The sequence below is a fragment of the Triticum urartu genome, chromosome 4A (assembly GCF_056163025.1).
Source record: "Triticum urartu cultivar PI428250 chromosome 4A, HENAU_Tu73, whole genome shotgun sequence".
Classification (NCBI taxonomy): Eukaryota; Viridiplantae; Streptophyta; class Magnoliopsida; order Poales; family Poaceae; genus Triticum; species Triticum urartu.
The window spans coordinates 488,856,247-488,862,791 of NC_141876.1; positions in this window are offsets into that span (position 1 = coordinate 488,856,247).

A 6,545-nucleotide genomic window follows, 5' to 3' on the forward strand; every position below is an offset into this window, starting at 1 on the left:
GATTGTGGAGTTGAACCAAGGAGTTTGTAAGGGCAAGGAGATCGCCTACTTCATGAAGATCTACCGCTAGTGAGGCAAGTCCTGTGTGGGCGATGGCCATGGTGGGATAGACAAGGTTGCTTCTTCGTGGACCCTTTGTGGGTGGTTGCTTCTTCCTGGACCCTTCGTGGGTGGAGCCCTGTGTGGACTCGCGCAACCGTTACCCTTTGTGGGTGGAGCCCTCCGTGGACTCTCGCAACCGTTACCCTTTGTGGGTTGAAGTCTCCATCAACGTGGATATAGGATAGCACCACCTATCCGAACCACGGGAAAAACATCTGTGTCTCCAATTGCGTTTGAATTCTCCAAACCCTTCCCTTTACATTCTTGCAAGTTGCATGCTTTACTTTCCGCTGCCAATATACTCTTTGCATGCTTGCTTGAATTGTGTGATGATTGCTTGACTTGTCCTAAAATAGCTAAAATCTGCCAAGAACTAAAATTGGGAAAAGGTTAAGTTTTTTATTTGGTCAAGTAGTCTAATCACCCCCCCTCTAGACATACTTTCGATCCTACATCGCCGCGCCGAGTTCATCGCCGGCGGCGTCTAGACAGTTACATGGGCGGACTTTGAGGATGCCATGGTCGAATGGGTGGTGGATCTAGAGGCGGCCAAAGCCGCATAGAAGGAGCGGAAAAGGTAGAAAGCAGTAAAGAAAAGAGAGTCCCGCCGCCGCAATAAAAAAGAGGCCGCACGCCGTGGTGAGGAGAGCTTGGCAGAGATCGAAGCACGGTGGGCTGCCGCCTACAAGGCCGGGAAGGAGAAAGCCGGCGTCTGGCCAGCAGGCCCTGATGGCAGCATGTGAGACGTAGTTTAAGTTTGTAGTATTAGAGCAAATTACCAGTAGTACTTTAAGTTTGTAGTATTAACGTACAATGTCGGTAAGAGCATCCTTTGAGGGCTTTGAGCGTTGATTAGCATGTGTGACCGTGTGCATTCTTTTTGCGTTAATCATTAGAAGATCACAAAACACACAGTTTCTGTGCCATATCCGTCTGTGTTTTTTTTGCGTTAATGACCCATAAGTCAGTTACCTGTGCGATGTTTCCTAATAAACCAGGCGTACCATTGACCAAAAAATCAAGTACATGTGTGATACGTCTCCGTCGTATCTACTTTTCCAAACACTTTTGCCCTTGTTTTGGACTCTAACTTGCATGATTTGAATGGAACTAACCCGGACTGACGCTGTTTTCAGCAGAATTACCATGGTGTTATTTATGTGCAAAAACAAACGTTCTCGGAATGACCTGGAACTTCACGGAGCAACTTTTTGGAAAATATAAAAAATACCTGCAAAAGATGAAGGCCAGGGGGCCCACCACCTGTCCACGAGGGTGGGGGCGCGCCTGCCCCCCTAGGGCGCACCCCTACCTCATGGGCCCCCTGGTGCCTCTCCGACTCCAACTCCAACTCCATATATTGTGTTTCGGCGAGAAAATAATCAGAGAGAATAATTCATTGCATTTTACGATACGGAGCCGCCGCCAAGCCCTAAAACCTCTCGGGAGGGCTGATCTGGAGTCCGTTCGGGGCTCTGGAGAGGGGAATCCGTCGCCATCGTCATCATCAACCATCCTCCATCACCAATTTCATGATGCTCTCCGCCGTGCGTGAGTAATTCCATCGTAGGCTTGCTGGACGGTGATGGGTTGGATGGGATCTACCATGTAATCAAGTTAGTTTTGTTAGGGTTTGATCCCTAGTATCCACTATGTTCTGAGATTGATGTTGCTATGACTTTGCTATGCTTAATGCTTGTCACTAGGGCCTGAGTGCCATGATTTCAGATGTGAACCTATTATGTTTTCATCAATATATGAGTGTTCTTGATCCTATCTTGCAAGTCCATAGTCACCTATTATGTGTTATGATCCGTTAACCCCGAAGTGACAATAATTGGGATACTTACCGGTGATGACCGTAGTTTGAGGAGTTCATGTATTCACTATGTGTTAATGCTTTGTTCTGGTACTCTATTAAATGGAGGCCTTAATATCCCTTAGTTTCCGTAAGGACCCCGCTGCCACGGGAGGGTAGGACAAAAGATGTCATGCAAGTTCTTTTCCATAAGCGCGTATGACTATGTTTGGAATACATGCCTACATTATATCAATGAACTGGAGCTAGTTCTGTGTCACCCTAGGTTATGACTGTTACATGATGAACCGCATCCGGCATAATTCTCCATCACTGATCCATTGCCTACGAGCTTTTCATATATTGTTCTTCGCTTATTTACTTTCCCGTTGCTATTGCTATCATCACTACAAAATACCAAAAACATTACTTTTACTATTGTTACCTTTTGTTACCATTACCACTACTATCATATTACTTTGCTACTAAATACTTTTCTGCAAATATTAAGTTTCCAGGTGTGGTTGAATTGACAACTCAGCTGCTAATACTTGAGAGTATTCTTTGGCTCCCCTTGTGTCGAATCAATAAATTTGGGTTGAATACTTTACCCTCGAAAATTGTTGCGATCCACTATACTTGTGGGTTATCAAGACTATTTTCTGACGCCGTTGCCGGGGAGCACAGCTCTATTCTTTGAGTCACTTGGGATTTATATCTGCTTATCATTATGAAGAACTTGAAAGATCCAAGAACCAAGATTTATCCCTCAACTACGAGGGGAGGTAAGGAACTGTCATCTAGCTCTACACTTGATTCACCTTCTGTTTTGAGTAAGCTTGCGACGCCTAAAACTGCTTCTGCTATTCGTTCTGATATGTCGCATGTTATTGATGATGCCACTTCTACTATACATGATACTTGTGATGAAACTACTTCTATGCTTGATACTACTGTGCCACTTGGTGAATTCCTTGAGGAACAACTTGCTAGGGCTAGAGAGATTGAAAATATTGAATCTGATAATACTGATGAAAGTGATGATGAAGAATCACTTGTTATTCCTGAGGGTTATGTTTTTGATCAAGAAGCCTCTTTAGCTATTTTAGCTTGCAAAGATAGAAACGAACTTAAGAGGTTATTAGCTAAATGGAACAAGCAATCTCTAAATGCTAGAATGAAACCTGACCCTGCTTTTGCTACTTCACCTATCTGTGTTACCGATAAGGATTATGAATTCTCTGTTGATCCTGATATAATTACTTTGGTTGAATCTGATCCTTTTCATGGCTATGAATCTGAAACTGTTGTGGCACATCTTACTAAATTAAATGATATAGCCATCATGTTCACTACTGATGAGAGAACTCGTTACTTATATATCCTTAAAATATTTCCGTTCTCATTAAAGGGTGATGCTAAGGTATGGTTTAATTCTCTTGATCTTGGTTGTGTGTGTAGTCCCCAGGATATGATTTATTACTTCTCTGCTACATATTTCCCTGCTCATAAGAAACAAGCTGCTTTGTACCGCACCTGAAGTGTGCCTTGCCATGAGTCAGTCAAGGGGTACAAGAGTGATCCAGGAATGGATCACACGACAGCGGTCGAACTTATCCTTGGTAACTAGTGGACTAAGGAATTTTCTCGATTATGGAGGTGGTAAAAGAGTTCGTCGTAAAGGGTTACGTCGATGCAAACTTTGACACTAATCCGGATGACTCTGAGTAGTAAACCGGATTCATATAGTAGAGCAGTTATTTGGAATAGCTCCAAGTAGCGCGTGGTAGCTGCATCTACAAGATGACATAGAGATTTGTAAAGCACACATGGATCTGAAAGGTTCAGACCCATTGACTAATAAACCTCTTTCGCAAGTGAGATATGAACAAACCCCATGGGTGTTGGATTCATTACAATCACATAGTGATGTGAACTAGATTATTAACTCTAGTGCAAGTGGGAGACTGTTGGAAATATGCCCTAGAGGCAATAATAAAATGGTTATTATTGTATTTCCTTGTTCATGATAATTGTCTATTGTTCATGCTATAATTGTATTAACTGGAAACCGTAATACATGTGTGAATACATAGACCACAGCATGTCCCTAGTAAGCCTCTAGTTGACTAGCTCGTTGATCAATAGATGGTTATGGTTTCCTGACCATGGACATTGGATGTCGTTGATAACGGGATCACATCATTAGGAGAATGATGTGATGGACAAGACCCAATCCTAAGCATAGCACAAGATCGTATAGTTCGTCTGCTAAAGCTTTTCTAATGTCAAGTATCATTTCCTTAGACCATGAGATTGTGCAACTCCCGGATACCGCAGGAATGCTTTGGGTGTGCCAAACGTCACAACGTAACTGGGTGGCTATAAAGGCACACTACGGGTATCTCCGAAAGTGTCTGTTGAGTTGGCACGAATCGAGACTGGGATTTGTCACTCTGTGTGACGGAGAGGTATCTCTGGGCCCACTCGGTAATGCATCATCATAATGAGCTCAATGTGACTAATGAGTTAGCCACGGGATCATGCGTTACAGAACGAGTAAAGAGACTTGCCGGTAACGAGATTGAACGAGGTATGGGGATACCGACGATCGAATCTCGGGCAAGTAACATACCGATAGACAAAGGGAATTGTATACGGGATTGATTGAATCCCCGACATCGTGGTTCATCCGATGAGATCATCGTGGAACATGTGTGAGCCAATATGGGTATCCAGATCCCGCTATTGGTTATTGGCCAGAGAGATGTCTCGGTCATGTCTGCATGGTTCCCGAACCCGTAGGGTCTACACACTTAAGGTTCGGTGACGCTAGAGTTGTTATGGGAAATAGTATGTGGTTACCGAAGGTTGTTTGGAGTCCCGGATGAGATACCAGACGTGACGAGGAGTTCCGGAATGGTTCGGAGGTGAAGATCGATATATTGGACGAAGGGTATTTGAGTCCGGAATTGTTCCGGGGGTACCGGGTGACGACCAACGTGTCCGAAGGGGGTTTCGGAGGCCCCGACAAGCGTTGGGGGGCCTTATGGGCCAAGAGGAGGGGGCACATCAGCCCACTAAGGGGCTGAGCGCCCCTCCCACCCCATCTCACGTAACTTGGAGAGGTGGGGGCGCCTCCCCTAGGGCAGCCACCCCTCCCGGCTTGGGGGGCAAGTTTCCTAGGGTGGGGGCGCCCAAACCCATCTAGGGTTTTCCCTATGGCCGCCGCCCCTCCCCTAGGGAACCCTAGGGCGCCTCCTCCACCCCCTTCCCCCTATATATAGTGAGGGAGAGAGAGGGCAGTGGCACCCCTTCCCTGGCGCAGCCCCTCCCTCCTCCAACTCTTCCTTCTCCTCCGTAGAGCTTGGCGAAGCCCTGCAGGAATACCACAAACTCCACCACCACGCCGTCGTGCTGCTGGAGTTCTCCCTCAACTTCTCCTCTCCTCTTGCTGGATCAAGAAGGAGGAGACGTCGCCGGGCTGTACGTGTGTTGAACACGGAGGCGCCGTCCGTTCGGCGCTAGATCGGATTTTCCATGATTTGAATCGCCGCGAGTACGACTCCATCAACCGCGTTCTTGTAACGCTTCCGCTTAGCGATCTTCAAGGGTATGAAGATGCACTCCCTCTCTCTCGTTGCTAGCATCTTCTAGATTGATCTTGGTGACACGTAGGAAAATTTTGAATTATTGCTATGTTCCCCAATAGATTCCTCGTACCCAGCGAGCGCACGACGACGAGGTGCGCAGGCGCCGCACGCAGCTCACGCCGGAGCAGCATCGACTGCCAGAGTATGCCGCCGACTCCCCCAACTAGGAGGCGTGGTTCGCCCTCGAACACGAGGAGCAACGGCGCTCGGGCGTCCCGACGCCGTTCCCGCCGCCGCCCCCGCAGGTAGAGCCGGAGGACATGGATGCGGAGTACCAAGCCGCCCTCGAGGAGGCCCTGCAACATGCGCTGGAGGCTAGCCGCCTCGAGGAGGATGCGCACTGGGATGGGCTGGAGCAAGCTCTTGCCCTGTCGGCGGCGGGGGACTCCGTCCACACCCCGCTCTTCGTGCCGCCACCGCCACCGTCGCCGCCCGTCCAGCCCAAGCCGGAGCCGGAGCCGACGCGTAAGCGCTCCCCGCGTCCACCCACTTGGCCGGAGGAGGCCTACTCATGGACGGGCCAGTCCCGCGAGTGGGTAAGCGCGCCTCCCGTTCACTTCGCCGCGACGCCGGAGGAGGAGGCGGCCAACCTCGAGCGATGGAAGGAGCACTGGCTCCGCCAGGAGCAGGCCGACGACGAGGAGCAGATGCGCTACGAGGCCATGCTCCAACGCGACGCGGAGGCGCTCCGACACGAAGTGGAGGAGGAGGAGCACGCGGCTTGCCGCAATGCCACCGCCCCAGCAGACGCCGGAGGAGGCTGCCCTGGCAGCGTACTAGACGACGTTCGGGTGGGCTGGCCCTGCTCCGGTCTTCATCGACCTCACCGACGACGGCGGCGTCGACAGCAAGGGTAAGAGCAAGGCCGGCGACGTCTAGGGCAGCGTGCCGGGCGGCAGCAGGCGGGCACAGACTTTTTTTAATGTTTTATTTAATGTTTATTAATTTAGGTGGACTTTGGCCGGCGTTTGACCGGCCACTTTATGTTTAAT